Source organism: Callorhinus ursinus, unplaced genomic scaffold, assembly GCF_003265705.2.
Source record: "Callorhinus ursinus isolate GAN/ISIS: 27379988/994484 unplaced genomic scaffold, GSC_fseal_2.0 scaffold1, whole genome shotgun sequence".
Taxonomy (NCBI): Eukaryota; Metazoa; Chordata; class Mammalia; order Carnivora; family Otariidae; genus Callorhinus; species Callorhinus ursinus.
The window spans coordinates 107735690-107757928 of record NW_027397063.1 but is presented as its reverse complement, the minus strand read 5'-3'; the positions used below and the strand labels follow the sequence as shown (position 1 = coordinate 107757928).

Sequence of the window (22239 nt, the reverse complement as noted above, 5' to 3'; positions counted from 1 at the left end):
TTGGGAGTGCTTTTATAATTGGCAATTCAGAATTAGGTAACTGAATAAGGAATGCAAATAGATAAAGAATTCGTTTTTCACAGCTGACACACTTTGCTCTGAATTCTAAAACACATTTTGGTGGTCACTGTGGTATCTGCAGGGAAAAGTATGAGAGAAGCATCTCAGTTCATTGGAACAAGTAGATAGAAGGTCAAGTCAGCTCTTCAGCTATTTATAGGAATGACTTCTTGAACTCAAATGTAAAAATGATAAGAATTATAAGTCAGAATCCTCAAGGAAAGGAAAGAAAACCTACCTTGGATTTTGCCTCCATTTTGAAAGTGGGGGGATGGGTTAGCCTGGTGATGGGTATTAAAGAGGGCACGTTCTGCATGGAGCACTGGGTGTTATACGCAAACAATGAATCGTGGAACACTACATCAAAAACGAATGATATAATGTATGGGGATTAACATAACATAATAATAAAAAAGAAAGAAAGCCCTCCTTCTAGTCCTCTCTTTCTCCTACCCATCATCACAGCCACACTGTAACGAAATCATTTAACTGAACATCAGGATAATGGCACCACAGTATGATGCAACCACAGCCTAACTTTGTAAAAAAATGGTTAGAAAATGATTCTGTTTGAATCAGTCAGTTTGAAACTGGCATTCTTGAACCAAATAATGACATATAGATGTATTGGGTTTGGTCTACACAGTATTTTAAAAGGGTGTTTAGTAAGTTAACAATACATAAAAGTTGGAATAGTTTATAGAAAACATCTGTATTTTTAGTTTTTCTTGAGAAAATAATTAGAACATCTGACCACCTTGATCTCACATTATACAAGGCAAGAGCTGAGTAATGGAATCCCTTCCCCTTCCTGAAAGCCTTTAGATGCCTTCCTTAAGGCACACTGATTCCTATAAATACTGCTCCATTTTATCACATTTATTTGTGGATGTCTTATTCCTAACTGCTGCCAGCTTCTGAACAGAAGAAAAAAATATATCCTTTGTAATGTCGGGTACAGGCCTGATGCACAGAAGAAACCTAGTAAATGCCCTGTGTTTCCTAATATGTACGAAATAATTAATCAATGAAAAAAGCTGTTAGTATATCACTAAGTATAATAGGGTTTTGAATGTAAAGGAGTTTCCGAAGGATAATAATGAAATTGAAGCATATTGAAAACATTTATTTATAAAAATTTTCCTGTAACACCTTGGAATTTGTTTTAAAATCTGAAGAGAACTTTTTACAGGGCAGTGCAGTAGTTTTGAAACTCAGTTATCCTTTAGCAGAAGAGCACATTGTCCGAATGGAAACTAATGTGGGCACCAGATATCCATAGAAGAGTTTCACCCTGTTGAAGCAGGAATGGATGGTTCAAGGCCCCTCAGCTAAGCCAGCTTCTTGGCCCTAATTCTCTTTAAAAACATCTCTTTGGATTCTGTGGATCAGCTGGGAACCCACTAATCCTGTCTGTTTTCCATTTGAGAAAAGAGGAAATTGACGTTGAGTGAGATAATGGTTTTGTCCATTATGAGCAGACCCAGGAGTACTGGTTATAAAGTTCTATTCTGAGACATATATGGGAACTGAAAAAATGTGTCAGACACCCTTTCCTGCATGCACAGAAAATAAAAGGAAAAGGAGGAATGTATGAAAAATTAGCCATGTAAATAAGCACTAGACAGCTAAGAATTACTCAGGAAACTAAACATGTCTCTAAAAAAGGCAAATATAAGAAATCCTGCTAATGTAGTGTTTCTAGACTGCTGTGTTTAGTCTGAATTGCAGGAATACTGTTTTATAATCGAATACTCTACAACAGGGTGTCTCTACCTTAGCACTACTGACATTTGGGGCTGGATAATTCTTTGTTGTAAGGAGCTGTCCTGTATGTTGTAGCTTAGCAGCATCCCTGGCTTCTACCCACTAGATTTCAAAGGAATAATCTGGGTTGTGACAATAAAAATGCCTCCACATATTGCCGATGTTTCCAGCAGCAAAATTGTCTCTAGTAGAGAATCACTGCTCTGTATTACTGTTTATAGATGCTAATTCTTGGTAAATAAGACATCTACATGTACCCTCCAATTCCAGTTGTAACATGTAAATTAATTATAATGGTTTTCAAAATACTTGGAATTATTTTGGAGCAACCAACAAGATTTTTAGTGTTCGATTCCTAGTGTAGGATTTGAAGCAATGACATTTTTATCTTTATTAGTGAAATAGAGCCTAAACTTGGACAGAAAAGTCATTACTAGTGTGTTCGATGCCCTCTGAGAAGTTGAGTATTAAGGAGAGAGGTCTTAGTCTGGGAAGGTGCTGGGCTGGGTTTGCTTAGGCCTGATTGGAATCCTTCTATATGAGGCTAACAGTAGATGTTGGATAGTTGGTACCCTAAACATTCTTGGCCAGGCATTCCAAAATTTCAGTCAGTCTTTGAGGTTCAGAATGTCTACTCTGATTTACCTAAACTTGATTAGAATTTTCTGTGTGTTTAAAAAAAACAAAAAACTAAAACCAAAAACAAAAAATTAATCAACTTCGTAGGTAATATATCACTTATATACAAGGCAATATTCTAAGTATTATCCATACATTAACTCATTTAATCCTCACAGTCAGACAATGAGGTAATTGTTATGATTATCCCCATTTTAGTCATAGAGAAGTCATATAATATGCTCATAATCGTTTAGTTAGTTTTGGTTATTCAGAATTCAATAACTGGCAGACCCTTTCTTAAAAATGAAACTGTAGCTATAAGGAAAACAACTGATATTAATTGTTGATGATACAATACAAGCTTTTATGTGAAAATGAGACATTCAGAACACTTTTATCAGCCACTATCAGCTAAGACTTTTTGATAAGATTGGTGGTGATAGTAGCAAATGTGATTTTTTTATATTGTTTAATCAAATGTGTCAATATCTGGAAGATCTGCATAACTCAATGAGCCTGCATTTTCCAGATGACTAGTGTGTAATGTCACAGAGTCGTGTGTGGGTAAGAGATTCATTCAATATTCAAAACAAAATAAGAGATTTGAATGTATGTAACCGGTATAAAAATTTCATTGTACTGGTTTCAAAATCCATATTTCAACTTTAAATTTCTCTGATCTTAAAAACAACAGAAACAAACAAAGTAACCACATGTTCAGTTTTGGTTTAGCACCAAAGAATATCCACAATTATCTGGAAAATCTATTAAAATACCCTCTCCTTTCCTTTTTTAAAAAATTTTTATTTTATTATAACATAGTTAACAGTTACATTGGTTTCAGGTGTACAATATAGTGAATCAATGATGCTATATGTTACTCCATGCTCATCAAGATAAATGTACTCTTAATTCCCTTCACCCACTTCACTCATTGCTCCTCTCACCTCCCCTCTGGTAACCATCTGTTTATCCTCTATAGTTAAGAGTTTGTTTTTTTTGGGGGGGGGGTGTTTGTTTCTTGGTATGACTCTCTCTCTTTTTTTCCTTTCTTCATTTATTTTGTTTCTTAAATTCCACATATGAGTGGAATCATATGGTATTTGTCTTTCTCTGACTGACTTATTTCACTTAGGATTGTGTTCTCTAGATCCATCCATATTGCAAATGGCAAGATTTCATTCTTTTTTATGGCTAAATAATATTCCTCTCTGTGTGTGTGTGTGTGTGTGTGTGTGTGTGTGTGTGTGTGTGTGTGTACCACATCTTCTTTCTTTATTCATCTACCAGTGGATTTTTGGGCTGCTTCCATAATTTGGTTATTGTAAATAATAATGCTGCAGTAAACATAAGAGTGCATATATCATTTCGAATTAGTGTTTTTATATTCTTTAGGTAAACACCCAGGAGTGTGATTATGGATCACAGGGTAGTTTTATTTTTAATTTTTTGAGGAACCTCCATATAATGTTTTCCAGAGTGGCTACACCAGTTTGCATTCCCACCAACAGTGCATAATGGTTCTTTCTTCTCTACATCCTCACCACTTGTTTCTTGTGTTTTTGATTTTTGCCATTCTGACAGCTGTGAGCTCCTAACTCATTGTAGTTTTGATTTGCATTTTCCTGATGATGAGTGATGTTGAGCATCTTTTCATGTGTCTGTTGGCAATCTGGATATCTTCTTTGGAGAAATGTTCATTCATGTCTTCTGCCCTTTTGTTAATTGGATTATTTGTTTTTTGATGTTGAGTTGTATCTGTTCTTTACATATTTTGAATACTGACCCTTTATCAGATGTCATTTGCAAATATCTTCTCTTATTCAGTAGGTTGTCTTTTAGTTTTGTTGATTGCTTCCTTAGCTGTGCAGAAGCTTCTTATTTTGAGGTAGTCCCAATAGTTTATTTTTGCTTTTATTTCCCTTACCTCAGGAGACCTACCTAGAAAAAATGTTGCTATAGGCAATGTCAGAGAAATTACTGCCCATGCTCTCTTCCAGGAATTTTATGGTTGCAGGTCTCACATTTAGGTCTTTAATCCATTTTGAGTACATTTTTGTGTATGGTGTGAGGAAGTGGTCCAATTTCATTCTTTTGCATGTAGCTGTCCAGTTTTCCTAACACCATTTGTTGAAGAGACTGTCTTTTCCCCAATGCATACTCTTGCCTCTTTTTTTTTTTTTTTTAAAGATTTTATTTATTTATTTGACAGAGGGAGACACAGAGTGAGAGGGAACACAAGCGGGGGGGGTGGGAGAGGGAGAAGCAGGCTTCCCGCTGAGCAGGGACCCTGATGTGGGGCTCGATCCCAGGACTCTGGGATCATGACCTGAGCTGAAGGCAGACGCTTAACAACTGAGCCACCCAGGCGCCCCTCTTGCCTCTTTTGTCGAAGATTAGTTGACCATATAATCCTGAGTTTGTTTCTGGGTTTTCTGTCCTGTTCTGTTGATCTATGTGTCTATTTTTGTGCCAGTTTCATAATGTTTTGACTACTACGGCTTTGTAATATAACTTGAAATCTGGAATTGTGATGCCTCCAGCTCTGTTTTTTTTCTTTTTCAAGATTGCTTTGGCTACTTGTGGTCTTTTGCGGTTCTATTCAAATTTTCAGGATTCTTCTAGTTTTGTGAATATTCTTCTCCTTTCCAACCACAAGTGTGTAGTTGGGTTTTCCTCATATGCTTCAACAAAAGCAATATTTAACGAAAGACTGAGTTCAGAAGCAGGTGTTAGAATGTAGCTCTCTTCTGTTAAGTCACATGTAAAGTAGTGCTACACTTCTTACTAATTTTGGGGGTTAAATACCATTGTTTTTCACAATAAATGTTATTTATGTGAACAAGTAATGGATTTATTATTGTTATTTTAAAACAAATTTGTGAATAAATGAATATTTCATTTTCTTGATTTTAATTATAGTAAATATAAATAGAGCCTATATAAACAAATTGGGGGTAGGTATTCCTTGATTATTTTAAGAGTATAAAGATATCATGAATCCAAAAATTTTGAGAACAAATGCTTTAGATGACTTTTCTCTTTATATTCATTTATTTTGATTTTTTTTAATAAAATTTTTATATTTTTAGAAGATTTTATTATTTTTATATTTGAGAGTGTCAAACTCCAGGTACAGGTATAAAGAGGACAGTGAAAAATGTAACGCATGTCTCTAGTAAGAGATTAGCCAAGATTATTTAGGGGGTGAAATGGTGTGGCCAATTTCATAATAAATTCCTAGGAAGTTTCTCTTATCTTTGTGTAAAAACAAGGAAAAATGCAGGACCCATTTGTTTCTAATATGTAGTTTTTCATGTGGAAATGTGCAGTCTAGGGTTTTTCATTTATTTCAAATATTTGGCATATAGGACCATATTCTATAATGAATCAATACACACACACACACATATGATATATAACAAATATGTATGTATATATGTGTAATTTTTAGCCCATCTCTTAGTCCAAGATATATTTATGTGTGTGTGTGTGTGTATCTTGCACTTTGCATTGCATTATCAGGTTTACACAGAAGTAGTAGGAGATATATATTCTTTCCATATACATCAGAGTGTCACCTTTTATAGTGGTAAATCAAGCTTTTTAATACTGAGCGCTCCTGGTACCAATCTCTGATCTTCTAGACTGCTGCAGACTGACTGATAACAGACTTTGCCACCTTAATAACTAATTTATCTTTAGCACAAGGAAAATTGCATTGAATTTCCTTTGAAATTGTATCAAGGACTTAGAAGGCCCTGGTTTTTTTGAACCATACTTAAGGGGGAAAGAAAAACTGAAAATAAACTAGTCCAGCCATAAAAAATATAGATCATGCACACTTTTAAGGGATTTTTTTTAAAGACTTGATTTCTAGTAGTTTTCAGTCTTTCATTTAAAATATTCTAAAATACTGAATGATTTATTTTTATAGGGTACTGATTTAAAATATCCAAAAATATTGTGATTGAACATCTTAAACAGCTCATATTTATTTCTCACATGAGGGCTCCTGATGAATCTTCATTATGTTAAAGCTTCATTTTCATATTTCAAAGAATGTACTTGAGCATTGTCAAATGGCAATTAAGTTGTGATGGCTTTTAAGTATCTAATTTAATTTGAATGCTTAAATATTTTATGCTGTCTACAGGGACTTATATATGATGGCTATGATGTTCTTTCTCAGGTTGAATAATTTAGCTTTAAAATGTAGCAAAAACAAAACTTAAGAAGGCTTAGTTCTTTTTGTTTGTTTGTTTTGTTTTCTTTTTTTGAAAGAGAGAGAGAGAGTGTGAGCATGTGACTGGGGGGGGAAGGGCAGAGGAGAGTGAGAGAGAGAGAATCCCACGCAGGCTCCACACCCAGTGCATAGCCCAACATGGTGATCGATCTCACAACCCTGAGATCATGACCTGAGTGGAAACCAAGAGTCGGACACTTAACTGACTGAGCCACCCAGGCACCCCTTACTTTACTTATTTTTAAAGCTAAAATAAAAACAAAAGACAATTTTACATATTAAACTGACATTGTTTATAGGTAGCTTAAGTTTTCTCATATATGATTACATTGGTGAGGGTTTGTTTTGTTTTGTTTTTCTTAATTTGGCTCTCATTTTACCTAGCAATCAATATACAGACTTCTGAAAAATTGGGAATATGTTTTTTTTTTTTAAAGATTTTATTTATTTATTTGAGAGAGAGAGAATGAGAGAGAGAGAGCACATCAGAGGGGATAGGGTCAGAGGGAGAAGCAGACTCCCTGCCAAGCAGGGAGCCCGATGCAGGACTTGATCCTGGGACTCCAGGATCATGACCTGAGCCGAAGGCAGTCGCTTAACCAACTGAGCCACCCAGGCGCCCCGGGAATATGTTTTTTTTTTTAACATAAATGTTAATTTATGTCATTTGTCCCTTACTATAGGAAATATTTATTGAATACTTGTCGTGTACCAGGTATAGTGCTATATATATATATTTTAAAGATTTTATTTATTTATTTGACAGAGAGAGACACAGCGAGAGAGGGAACACAAGCAGGGGGAGTGGGAGAGGGAGAAGTAGGCTTCCTGCGGAGCAGGGAGCCCAATGTGGGTCTCAATCCCAGGACTCTGGGATCATGACCTGAGCCAAAGGCAGACACCTAATGACTGAGCCACCCAGGAGCCCCTATAGTGCTATATATTTAAGGTTCAGTGATGTAGGGACACCTGGGTGGCTATAGTTTCTTTAAATATCAGTCAGTGGAGAATTATAGTAGTTTTGGGTTTGTGGTTTCTGTTTCAATATTGTTTTTCTTCTTCCCACTTACCCATTTTCCATTGTCTCTTTCAAGGACTTTTCACAGTTTTGGTCCACTATAACTTCTTTGTTTGTTTTTCTTCTCTAGCATCATTACAGATTGATTTAAGATTTTAAGTGCTTTTTATACAATTTAGGTGATTTGGAGCAGAAAGGAGAGTTATGTGCATAATTCTCCTGACATCTTTTAACTCTAGGAGTTTTTCAAAATGCCTGATTTCCCTGGCAGATGCTGATGCTTTAGGTCTAGAGTGGGATTCAGGTACCTGCCTTTTGTCAAAATTTCTTGGTATTTTTATGAAAAAGCATATTTGGGTAACATGATTGTAATACACAAAAATCCAGTTCAAATCAGGAAGGTTGGGTTTCAATTTAAGCTCAGTCACTTAAAGCAAACCTGATGCCTACCACCACTCACAGTCATTATGACAAATAAAATTGATAATGCCTGTGGAGCAAATATAGTGTGCCTGATGGTTAATGTCCTATAAATATGAGGTCCCTCCTGTTCCTAAGCGACCCACACAAAGAGAAAGAATCCATTCAGGGAAACACATAGAAGTAGTGTTGGTATGGGACACCTGATCTGATAGTAGGTCTTGTATAACCCTTCCCTTCCATTGTCACCTAGACAAACATCATTGTCTGCAGTTATGGTAATTTTCCCTGATCTTATCTAGTACCTTCTGGGTAGTAGACTGCATTCCTTTGTATTTTCTCTAATTCTGATATGTGATGAGGACGCCAGTGCTGCGCTATGAACACATCTGTCATGCCGCCATGCTCAGACTTGCAGAGGGGAAGGCAGACTCAGTAGCCTTAGAGATGGAAAACACCAAAACCCAAGACAGACTAAGGTACACGTGGCTCCAACTCTAACTTAACTTTATTTTTTAATTTAATTTAATTTTATATCTTTATTTTAATAGTGAGCCAGAGGGAAAATTATAGTTTCACTTTAAAAGTAAAATTTTGGAAGAGTTCTGATTTTTACCTCTTTTTTTTTAAGATTTTATTTATTTATTTGACAGAGAGCGAGAGAGGGAACACAAGCAGGGGGAGTGGGAGAAGGAGAAGCAGACTCCCTGCGCAGCAGGGAGCCCAGTGTGGGCCTCGATCCCAGGACTCTGGGATCATGACCTGAGCTGAAGGCAGACGCTTAACGACTGAGCCACCCAGGCGCCCCTGATTTTTACATCTTATAGTTTTTCTTTTTTTTTAATAATCCGTGTAATTTAATGCTAATCTCTTCAATGCTTATTATAAATCTTAAATTTTTATAAGGAAGTTTTTCAAGTTTATCATGGGTAGGTAATCTGGTCACTGTAGGAGCTAAATATGTATATATACACACACATGTAGGTAAACACAAACATATATGCATATATAACTAAAACACTGGAAAATAGGGGCACCTGGGTGGCTCAGTCAGTTAAAGCGTCTGCCTTTGGCTCAGGTCATGATCCCAGGGTCCTGGGATCCAGCCTGGCATCGGGCTCCCTGCTCAGTGGAGAGCCTGCTTCTCCCTCTCCCTCTGCCTGCCGCTCCCTCTGCTTGTGCTCTCTCTCTATCTCTCTGTCAAATAAATAAATAAATAAATAAATAAAATCTTTCAAAAAAATTAAAATGAAAAATAAAACGCTGGAAAATATAATTGTGCCTACATCAGGGATCTGAATATACAGATCACATCCATATATCATGCTGTACCTTTATTCCTCAGGTATTTAAACTCAGCAACTATGTTAACTATCACTTAACTCTGCATTCATATAATTCAATTATCAATTCTAAATTGATTAATTTGGAACTTTGGTAAATTTTGAATGAGTACTTCTATTTTAGTCTCTCTTTTGTGAAACACACCTTTTAATTCACTTTAAAAATTCACTAAAGCTGTTAATGATATTCATTTGCAATATCTCACAAATATGCACTTGTAGAAGTAATATATTTTCTGGTGTTTTCTTTTTAATTTAAATTAATAGCTAAGCAAATAATCAAGTACTGAGCATAAGGCCTCTGTAATAGTTGCTATGGAAAATTCAAGTTTGAGAAAAAGATTATTTAGAGTGCTCTAATTAAAAGCTAATGAAGATTAAACTGTTCTTAATTCCAATTTTCAATCTATTTGAAGGTCATCCTCCTTCAGAGTGAAGATGAATAAATAGGAAAATCAAGTTGCCATTTTAAACATTGGAGTCATTAAGTAGCAAAGCAAAACAAAGCAACAAAAATTTTAAAGACACTGAAATAGTTTATACTCTGTGAAAAGTGAGAAAAATTAGACTGACTTTCTATGTTGGAGGTATGATAAACAAAAATATGGCAGATAATTTATTTTTATGTGTAATTATATTTACACAATCTTTTGTTCCAAAGCATAAGTCAGTCCAAGCTATGAATATAATTATGTTAACCATGCTTATACATGAGTTTAAAATGTACCTCCAGGAGGGTATTTTCTGGAGCTAAAGTTTCAAATTAATTTATGTTATGTGAAAAAATAAGTTACATACAGATTGAAAAATCTTCAAAGTAGTTTATTTCCCAATATTTATACATTCTTATGTACTACAGATACATTCATTTATTTAATAAATACATGTTAGTGCTTACTCTGTGAAGAGATGTATTATTGCTTACACTGTAAATTAAAGACCGAATGTTAATGTATTCTCTGATCCATTTATGTAATACCAGTTAGAACCTATACATCATTCTACGTAGAGGCCGCTTGGAGGCAACAGGCTTGAGCAATGCAAACCTGAACAAGGCACAAGGGCCCACAGCGACCACTGAGCTGACGCAAAGAGACTCATTAAGTGACCCACCTCGAAATAGCCATAGCCCGTAACTGACCAATTACAACCAGGCACAGTTCCTAAGGTTACCAAAAAAAGGAAAATTCCATAAGTCCCCCACTCTGCCCTATAACTGTGGCTCCTTACCCCCACCTTATTGCAGACAGTCCCTCCTTTTCTGTCCTGCTCGCTGCTCCCTTGTGGTATATATCCAGTAAACTTCCATCTCCTGTTCTGCCATGGGTGAGTTCCTTTACTGCCGTTGCTACTGACCCCACCTACTGGGGTCCCCCCACATTCTATGAATAAAAATCAACTGGAACAAAAATCAATTCAGCATAGTGAAATGAAAAGATTGAAATGAAAATATACTGCAATGTAGTGGAAACTTTGTCTTAGTAGAAATGGAGATTTAAAATCTCTGTTGGGGCAAAAGAGACCTATTGACTAATGTCAGCAAGACAAGTTCCCACTATACCCATATCAATGGCCCATATCTCCTTTAGACTTTCTGTGTGTATGAGCATGTGAGCCCAGAATCTATTGTAAAATAAGTTTCTGCTTTTCCTTCAGATCTTTGTGTTCAGTTGTGTTGGCTAGAAGACATGAAGAAAGGGAACTTCACTCAGTCATTTTCCTTACCCATCATAAGTCTCTTATTTCCTGAAAGTCTCTATAAACTTCATTACTCTTAACCAGTTGTGGACTTCCTGCTCTGGAAGGAAGATCTCACTTCTTTCTTTTTTTTTTTTTTAAGATTTTATTTATTTATTTGAGAGAGAGAATGAGATAGAGAGAGAGCATGAGAGGGGAGAGGGTCAGAGGGAGAAGCAGACTCCCCGCCGAGCAGGGAGCCCGACGCGGGACCCGATCCTGGGACTCCAGGATCATGACCTGAGCCGAAGGCAGTCACTTAACCAACTGAGCCACCCAGGCGCCCGATCTCACTTCTTTCTTACTCAGAAAATTTAAGCCATCAGACATGTAATCAGATAATTTCGTTTCCTCTTCTTAGAATAACAAAAATAAAAAACAATCACAACCCTTCCTGTTCCTATTCAGGGTTCAGGGTTATACCTTTCCAATCCATGTTGATGACTTCTGCTTCCCTTCCTTATCCTGAGGGGTTTAGCTTTGTCAAGTTATTTCTGAATTAACTTCATTTTCTTCCTCCTGACTGTCCCTACCCTGCCTATGCGCAGACCTCAGTTCTCGAGTATGGCCGAGAAAGAATTCAGAGCCAAACTCTCAGGTAAGCACAATTTTAAAAGCAATTAAAGAGAAGGTACACTCTGAAGATGGGAGAGCGGGCAGGCCCAGAGGTGGCACCTGCACATTGGGATTACAGGTGTCTTTTCTTTTTATGTTTGCATAGGTTATGGGTCATAGGTAGGGTGATCTCTCTCTGAGGTTACTTCCAATCACCTAAGGGACTCCTCCTATCAGTTGGGAGTGTCAAGGAGGGTCTAACTTGCAATGTGAATCTACTATAAGGAGGATATAAGTTACTGTAGGGCAGAGGTTATAGGGAAGATTGCACTGGTATCCCCCACGCCCCATGGGTCTTTTGCTGCTGTTTGGAACTTGGTTTCTGCCCTATTTATCAGTTGGAAAGCACTTGTTCTCTGCCCATATCTAGCTAACTGCCTTCTATATCTTAACTACTCCCTAAACCTATAAATATTTTCAAGCCTCTTTATAAATAAAAAAAAGAACAAAATGCTTCTTTTTTATCCTCCAGTTATTAACTGGCTTCCCTTCACTTATCTCAGGAAAACTTCTTAGGTGGGATGCTATTTTGTGTCCTCTGATACCAACTAATTCTCAGACATCAGCTGTCAACAACTCGATTCTGACACTACCTGGAGTTATCATAGACCCCTCCAGTTCAGGGCTCAATCTCACAAAACTGTCCAGTTTTACATATCAGTCACAACCCTTGGGCCACTCATACTTCTGACTAATAACTTGGGGGGGGTTCCCAAAACCCTCTGCTCAGGTTTGATAATTTACTAGCATGGCTTAGAGTATAGGAAGCACTTTGCTTGCATTTACTGGTTTACTATAAAGGTTACAAATGAACAGCCAGATGATGAGATACATAGGGGTGAAGTCTGGAAGGGTCTTGAGTACAAGAATTTCTGTCCCTATGGAGTTAGGGTATACCACCAACCCAGAAGTTCTCCAAACATCTTGTTTAAGAGTTTTTATAACCTAATCTCTAGCCCTCCTACTCTCCCTTGAGGTTGGAATAGGGGCTGAGAATTAACATCCTCCAATCTCAATGTGTTTGGTGTTTCTGGTGAGCAGCCCCATGCTGAGACTATCTAGGCACCCCACCCTGAGTCAACTCATTAGCATAAACTCAAGAATGATCAGTAGGGACTCCAGATGAATAACAAAGGATACTTTTTATCAGTCAGGAAATTCCAAGGGTTTTTGGAACTCTACAGCAGGAATCAGGGACAAAGATCAAATATGTTTCCTATTATACTATGGATAGGATACATTCATTGCATGTCCCCTCAAATTCTTTCTTTACTTCCTCTTGATTTCTTAATACAATAGTGTTTCTGCCCTGACCATGTCACTGAAACTAGTTAATGGATTTCTTATTCAACAAATTCAATAGATATTTTTAAATTCTAGCTTTATTGGACCTCCTTCCTACATTTGATATTATGGATCATTTTCTCCTCACTTGAAGTTTTGTTTTGTTTTGTTTCCCATAACTTCATGGTCTTTCTTTTCCCTCCTTCTATATCTCTGCCAATCTCGTCTCACTTGCTTTTCTGGATTTTTTTCACACCCAGTCTTCCCATTCTTATCTGAAACCGGTGGTTCTCAAGTGCCATTTTGGCATGATTGTGTATCCTACTTAGTTCTAATTTGTTTATTAGTAATATAGTATTACTTTTAATTGTGTTACTTTTACTTCCTAACATCATTTTTTATACAAAATATTTCAAACATACAGAAAATTACACAGAATAATATAACAAATGCCATGGACCTCCTACCCAAATCCAATATATATTTATCATTTTAAAGTATTTGCTTCATGTTCCACAAATAAGTGAAACCATATGATAATTAACTTTCTCAGAAATTGGAGTGGGAGACGAACCATGAGAGACTATGGACTCCGAGAAACAAACTGAGGGTTTTAGAGGGGAGTGGGTTGGGGGCATGGGTTAACCCAGTGATGGGTATTAAGGAGGGCACGTACTGCATGGAGCACTGGGTGCTATACGAAAACAATGAATTGTGGATCACTACAGCAAAAACTAATGATGTATTGTATGGCTAACATAACATAATAAAATTAAATTAAATTAAAAAAAAAGTATTTGCCTCATATAGTAACATCACATTGAAACAGTGCTTGTAAGCTTCATCAGTTGGTTTCTTTCTTGTCCTACCAAAATAAAAATACTAATCCAAAGTATCTAATTCTTATTCTTATTACTCTATTTATTATTCTAATTATTTTTTTACTACCTCTCCATAAATGATATATATTATTTTGCTTATTTTAAAATTTTAAATAAACAATTTCCTTCTGCAGCTTACATTTATACTTAACCTTTTTTTAACAAGATTTAACTTAGCTGAAACATGTAAATGTGGCTACTGCTTTTAGCTGCTGTCTTGTGAGCATTTCATATAGGGCTATATGCATTTTTTTAATCCATTTTCTTATTGAAAGTCACTTAAATCATTTCAAAGTTTTGATTATTGTCAAAAATTTTGCAACAAATATCCTGGGTAGGTCTCCTTGTGAAAGTCAGTATGTACTGATTTGGGATTTCTGGGTCATAGCATGTGCATACCTTCAAGTTTACTGGATATTACCAAAATGTTTTCCACAGTGGGCACATGCATTATACAACCTCCTACAGTATCTACAATAGCCCTTTTCTTCCATCTACACTGACATTGGCAATGTAGGTAGTGGGTAAGAGCATATGTCCTGAAGTTCCAATCTTGGCTCTGACACTTTTTAACAATGGGACATTAGCAGTAATTTAACCTCTCTATTCGTGTTTTCTTCATCTTAAAATGGGAATGGTATAATACCTATCTCATAAAGCTAGGAGGCCGTTGCTTTCCTGAGGGGCTCTCTTCCAGGCTCTGTCCGGTGTCGGCATGGCCCGAGGAAGTCAGCGAGAACTTGCCCACCAGAAAAACATGAAGAAATCCCAGGAAATTAGCAAGGGAAAAAGAAAAGAGGCTGGCTTGACTACCTCTCAGAGAAAGCAGAGGGACTCTGAGATAATGCGACAAAAGCAGAAGGCAGCTAATGAGAAGAAGTCTATGCAGATGAGAGAAAGATGATGACTATTTGGAAAAACGTGGGTGTTATTGTCAACTAGGTGTATCATAAGCTCTAAGGTCAAAATTTTGTGGAGCAGTCATATGTTATATCCTTATAAAACTATTTTAAACTTTACCTTTCAGCCTGACTTAGTGTAATGTTTCAGAACCATTCTTCAAAGAATAAGACACTAATCATTCATGTGAAAAAGAAAAAGTAATGTAAAATGGCTAGGATGGTATGGAAAATAGCTGATTAAGGATTAACCATTTTCCTGCTGTTGTTATTGTTGTCAGGCAATTTAGTGAAGAGATTAAATGCTCAAGGTTGTTTTCCAAAGAGGTTTGAATTCCAGCTCCAACACTTAATCAATTTTAACCTGAGATTCACTTTTCTTATCTGTAAAGGGGCATTATAACAATCTCTAAGTCATGGTGTTTTGTAATGATCTAATGAATTAATCCATGAATAAGCATGAAGCATTATTTGATGCCTAGTGAGCAGTCGATAATCACAACTGGTATAATTATTGTTATTTTTTTTTTATTGCTGGAATGGTAGGTGTGAGATGGTGTCTTATTTTAATTTGCATTCTCTACTGACAAAGTTGAGCATCTTTGCATGCAAATATTGACAGTTTACGTTTCCTTTTAAACAAACTACCCATTGTAGGATGAATCACACACCTGATCTAAGGACTTGCAGCATTTCTTCAGAAATATCTGATTTGACAGTACTCAGTTCAAAAATAAGGATGGATGCGGGAAAATGCAGGTTATGGTCGATGATTTTGTCCATATCCGAATGCACTATATGCTGCTGTCTTAATGTGTACTATATAGATGCAGGTGACCCAGTGAGGTGGCCTCTGTCATATATCAAGATAAGGCCACATGGAGGACGAGTCGAATAAGTAAAACTTACTTGCATTACTCAAAGTATTCTGTGAAGGTTTTGACTCAGTCCATTCCTACTACTGAAATACATCAATAGGGGACTCTACATATTCATGGTCTTTGATACACGTTTCTGTGGGATTTTTAGTCTACTTATTTGTAGGAATTATGTATATATTTTGAACAATAGTTATTTGTTATAGGCATCTTTTTGTAGTCTGAGGTTTGTCTTTATCTTGTCTCCTACCTTAGAAAACTTTTCAACCTTAATACAGTCAAACCGATCGGTGATTTTGCTGATAGCTTATAATTTTTGCATCTTGATTTGGATTTTCTTTACTATGTTGAAGGTATAAAGATGTTCTATGGGTTGTTTTATATAATTTCAAATTTTACTTTTACATTTCTGTTATCACTATATCCTGTTTTTTAATTATTGTTCATGTTTATATATTCTTACCTTAATAATATAATAGTTGTCATATAAATACATTTAAATGTTTTTTATAGGTAATTACCTAAAGATATCAAGCTTGAAAGGAAAAGTACAAAAATTTAAAGATCAGTAGTCAGAAATTAAGATAAAGGGCTAATGAAGATTATAATACAAATCAAAGGGAGAAAAATGATCTACTTTACAAAACCTTAAGAAAATAGGAACAGTGTAAATGGAAATATACCTGTAACTTCCTACATATGCCTCTTTTTTTAAATTTTCTTTTATTATGTTATGTTAGTCACCATACATTACATCATTAGTTTTTGATGTAGTGTTCCACGATTCATTGTTTGCGTATAACACCCATGTTTTTAAATTCAATGACACAGCACCCAGCACGTGTAAGTCCTACGTAACTCTAAGTATAAGCTATCATAGCAGATGCTATCAGGGTCTCACCCACCTGCCCCAACCTTTCAGTGAGCTCAAATCAACTAGTAACTGCTAGTGTCTGCCTCTCTGTGCCTACAGGCGGATTTGATTGGATTTGTGGAGTGTCAGTGCACAGTGTGTGGCAGGCCAAAAAAGCCAGGGAATTCATACCCCCTGGCAGATGCCCTTTAAAGTATGACTCTGTGGAGTATATTTCTGATTCCTCAAACATCTAGTTATTTTACTGTCAACCCACACAAGACTGCCCCAAGCTTGCTGGCTCCTCTGCCTCAAGAGTGGCCTTTTGCCTAGGCCTTTTGTGAAGATCTTCAGTTTCTTGTCCAGCAGCTGGAATAACCAGATTTTCTGAGTTCATTAGAAGCTGCAGATTATCAATCACTGCTCTTGTTTCTCCTCTACAATGTTTTCCTCTCAAGGCATGCTCTACTCAGCAGCTGTCCTTCAACCCTATGATGTTGAATTTGATGCGGCTTTTCTACTTATCTGCAGTAGTTACATTGTCTGCAGTAAGCCACACTACCACAGTCACAAGCAGAGAGGTCTCAGGTATTTTTTATTTGTATTCTATTACTTGAATCAAACAATATAGGTTGTAGACTGTTGGTTCTTAGTTATTTACTGAAACTACTATCTACTGGTACGACTCGGCATCTTTTATTCTCTTGCCTCTCTTGCTGTGAATTGTATTCAATTTGATTCATACAGTAATTTCCCTGAAGTATTGACATGTTCCTTTGGCCTAAAATAGTTTAAAGTTACCACGAATTTTATTGCCCTTCTCCATTAAATTTGGGTTTAAAAATGCTTTAATTCTGCCACTTCGCCGCAATCCTTCTTTCTTGTTCTAATTTACTATATTGTTTGCATTTGGTTTTAAAGTATTTCTTTGCTTCTGGCACTGGAAGGTTTTTTTATATCTTCTTTAAACCTCTGTCAATGTGCTGTTAGTCATTGGTATTGATAAATTATATAGACTATATAAATTATGTATATAGGTATATAGACAAATATGCAGAGGCTCTATTTTATCAATGTATTTGAAGTGGGATGTGAGGTCTTACAGTCCTCATGATAGTCTTCCATATTTCAAAAATCTTTATCAACTTAAGAAGTAAATTAGAGAGAATTTAAGGGTACCACTTTAATGTCATTCTCATTCATTTGAATACCTAAATGCTACTTGAGAAATGTAGTCAGCAGGATAGCTTGACTCAATAACTAGGAATTGCACATAATCTGAAACTGATTTAGTTACGCCATCATCTACAGAGACTGACATTGTTCTGTGCCCATTATTAATTGTGCTAGTATCTCATATCTCCACACACATTTGGAACGTTTCAGCAAAATCTGGGCATGAGTTTCATGTGCAAATGTCATTTCTTGTGTGTATTCTTGTGGAAAATATTTGAGAACTGTTTTTTTTAGACATCGTTTTTACCTGACTTCATCCTTGGCCCACTCATCTTCTCTTCCCACACTCTAGTAACCTCTAGGTTTGTGTGATTCACTCTCATAGTTGTAATCATATTTCCTGTGTTACCCATCTAGCTGATTTTCAAACTGACAGGCATTTCCATCTGAATAGGCCACAGGTAACTCAAACAAATTAAGACCTAGGTTGAGCAGTTCATCTCTGCACGAAATCCTTTGTCCCTTCATAGTTTTCCCATCTTGTCACTTACCCAGTCATTATTTTTAAATACCGGGTTTGAATTCATGAGATATAATACTATAAGTGTAAAATCATATTAACATACTTTAATACTTTGAGTATAACCAAACCATTATTCAGGGCCGATTTATTTCCTTTGAATTCCTTTTATATTTGCAGAACAAGAAAGACATGTTTTGTCCTCACCTAACTCTTACTAAATAATAGCATTGATTGATTTTCCATCCATTTTTTAAATTTTAATTTCACTATAGTTACCGTACAGTGTTATATTAGTTTCAAGTGTACAACAGAGTGATTCAACAGCTCCATACATCACCTGGTCCATCTATTTTTTTTTTAAAGAGTAGAATAGTGAATTCAAGGGTTTTTGTCAATTTTAACCAGGACCTTATGAATAAGAATAAACAGAAAATATATTAAAAGTATGCAAAAGCACACATAAATTGTTTAACCATAACTTGAGATACGTGAACTAAAATTCAGTAACTATTTAAAATATTACTTGTTGGAATCTGTTTTAGGAATGTACTTAATTTCCCAATTAGGAATCCCAGATGTTGATCAATGCCTTAGTTTAAACTAAATAAAGACAAATATTATTCCCTATATTTGAATGTTCTGATGGATTTTCATATTATCCTTGGATATGAGATGGACTGAAGTGCAAAATACTTATTAGAAAAGTATTCTTTCAGAGACTCTCACTTGTAGTCTCAGCACACAGATTTGTGTACAACAAATACATATTCAGTTATAATGTAAATATGCACTTGGGTGTAGTAGTAATACAGATATACTGCAGTTATTATAATAACTGCTCTGTATTTAGTGCTTTGTACAATATGAGCTTTTAAAAGGAATAGTTTTCTTCTCTCTGTTCTCTGAAGGAAAAATTTACAGAATGATACCGGGCAGAGCAATACAAAAGGAAATGGAAAAAAATGTATTTTAGCTAATTATTTCCCATTATTTGGATTAAATCAAAGTACTGGGGGGGAGCTAATTTTTTTGTAAAGTTCCATCAAAGTACTCTTTCCTTTCCTTGATTTTTCTTACCTCTTTTATCTCACTTTTCTTCTCTATTCACATACACTAAGAATAATGTATGAACTCTATTCATACACTATTCATCATCTAAGAATCTGCCCACACTATCACCTTTTTAACAAAGCCAATACTTATCTTAAAATATATATCCACTTTTGAGCCTGAAGTAATGTTTCAAATTCACTCAATATTTATTTGAAAAATACATGTTGAACGACTAATATGTACTAAGGATGGGAACATGAAAACAAAGATGATAGAGTCCTGTCATTCAAGGAGCTCATAATTTGGTAAAAGGGACACACATGTAAAAAAAAAAATTCTATTAATGAGTAATATGTGCCTTAATAAGAATGTGAGGCCATTACAGATTGGTCAGGAGACCCTTCACAAAAGAGATGATGTTTAAGTCTTTCTGAAGGATGAGTGCTGTGCCAGAGAAAAGACATGGGATAGGCAATAAGCACTGAGGTCTGTCCAAGACTTTTATGGAACACGTTACAGCTGAATAGAGAGGCCGTTGGTGAAATTCTTTTAAGGACATAAACTAAAAAAAATTAGCTGTTTGTGTGATTAAAATATTGTTTTTCATTTTGTCATTTAAAATATTAGATTGATTTTTAAAAACAGCATTGCTTCAAAATTAAACGTCTATTATGTGGTAATTACAAGTAAAAGAAGCGGAGCCAATTATCAGAACATGACCAGCTTCAAAATGAACTATTAGTAACAGTCTCTTGAAAAATGCACGTTAACCTATGATGACGCACAGGAAAGCATATTTCAGAGTAGGACTGGATTCGTACAGCAAAGAAAAGAGAGGACTAGTTCTATGGCAACTGGGCATGTGAGGGGAGAAACAGAAAGTCACTGCTCAGTGGGCATGCGGGCTGCCTCCGTGCACTTAAAACTTAAAACAAAAGTGAAATAATTACAATAATTCTAGGCTCCAATTAGGCATCAGAGAAGGGTTGTTAAATTTTTTTAGTTAGTTTTTAAAGATATTTATTTACTTGAGACAGAGCTTGCGCACAAATGGGGGGTGGGGCACAGAAGGAGAGGGAGAAGCGGACTCTCCACTGAGCGAGGAGCTTGAGTTGGGGCTCCATCCCAGGACCCTGGGATCGTAACCTGATCCTGGGATCATGAGCTGAGCCAAAGGCAGACGCTTAAGCGACTGAGCCACCCAGGCGCCCCACTAAATTTATAGAGCATTGGTTTATAACCTGGGCACCACTGACGCAGACTCAGCAGGACAGGTGAATTGACAATATACAGATAGAATTAGAAAACCAACAGAACTGAGTGACAGTATTTGAACCACAAAGCTCCATGATTTTACAGTACAGTGTTATGGTTTTCTATCTAGTGAATACCTTCTTGCTCTAGCTGTTTCCTTTTCTTGAATGTTCATATAAAACACCTTGTGTCCTTCAAAGTCAATTCAAAGATTATTTCTCTGAGATCTTTCCCAGCTCATCATTCTCCCCACATTCAGGTGTATGTGAAAATAAGCAGTTTCATCTTCATTTCTTCCACAGAAATATATATATTTCCTATGTTAAAAGTTATCATGGATAGTTATTTAGAATTTGGGACATGACCTTCTGAAAATATTACATTTTAGATTTATAAAGTTGATGTGATTATAAAGTCTACTTAAAATTATGAAAGATTTTTAGTAGAGAAAAGTAATTTGGAATGGAGAGTAACTAAAAGGAAAACAAATTTGTATATATGTTTATCAATGTAGTTTCTTTAAAATGAGTATATTCTTTCAAAGAATGTTCTCTATGTTAGGTGATACTGCTTAGCTGTAGCTACTGTGTGAGGCATGAAGGATCATAACGGATTGAATACCATTCTCTCTAATTCTGAACCTGTATAATTAATAGCCATCCATTTATATGATTTCTATTCTTTGGAAACATTCATTTATTATTTGAGGACTGAGATTTCTTTTTTGTTTACATAATATTTAATAAGTATTATGCTCCCATCTCATTTTCGACATTGACCTTCATTTGCTCATTTAATTCTAGAATAACAAGCGGTGGCCCTTCTCTGTCATGCTCACTTTTAAGGGTCACTGTCATATTTTCACTGTTAGAGACTTAGGCTATGCCTTGCACAGTGTTTGATTATATTTAGTAATGAGAATGCCAACGACCTGTTAGACATTTACAATTTTTCCCAGTCCATAGCAGAAAATTTTTAAAAGAAATAAGGATAATTAGATCTTTTCCACAGTGTTTGTATTCCTGAATTTAGCATGGCATCTCTGAGTTTAACTAAATTTTGTTTTATGGAAGTATATTTTTCCAGACATAAACATTCTCCCTCTGAATTTCCTTAGGTAATGTTTTATAACCATACCTTATATAATTAAAGTGCCCCACTCACTGATCATGTCACTGACACATAATCCTGACCACAGAGAACCCTTTTAGTTAAGATTGACTTGGATTCTGACCCATCCTATCATTCAGATTTCATGGAGCTAAAAGTGGAAGACGCCTCACACACATAATATTTTGATCCCCGTGCACCATGGATCACATCTGAAAGAATATCATACAACAATGACCTCTTCGTGGATTTAAAGGCCCATTAGCCTAACAGCTGTAATTACTCATTTTTATAACTAAGTTGATTAGTTAACGCTGTGAAGGGCACATTGCTTTCTAGAGCTAATAAACAGTAATATGATTTCTATCAGGACAATATCTCTCTAAGATATATAAAGAGGACACTACTTTTACTCTATACTACCAACAAGCATTTATCATAACATTGGTAGAATACATTATGTTATATGTGTATACCTATTGTTTTTATTTTTTTGTAATC

At 35.8% G+C, this 22239-nt stretch overlaps 1 pseudogene; it reads left to right on the top strand.

Annotated features, from left to right (window-relative positions):
- Positions 1–14707: 14707 nt before the first annotated feature.
- On the top strand, positions 14708–14896 carry LOC112822565 (small EDRK-rich factor 1 pseudogene; annotated as a pseudogene).
- Positions 14897–22239: the final 7343 nt, after the last annotated feature.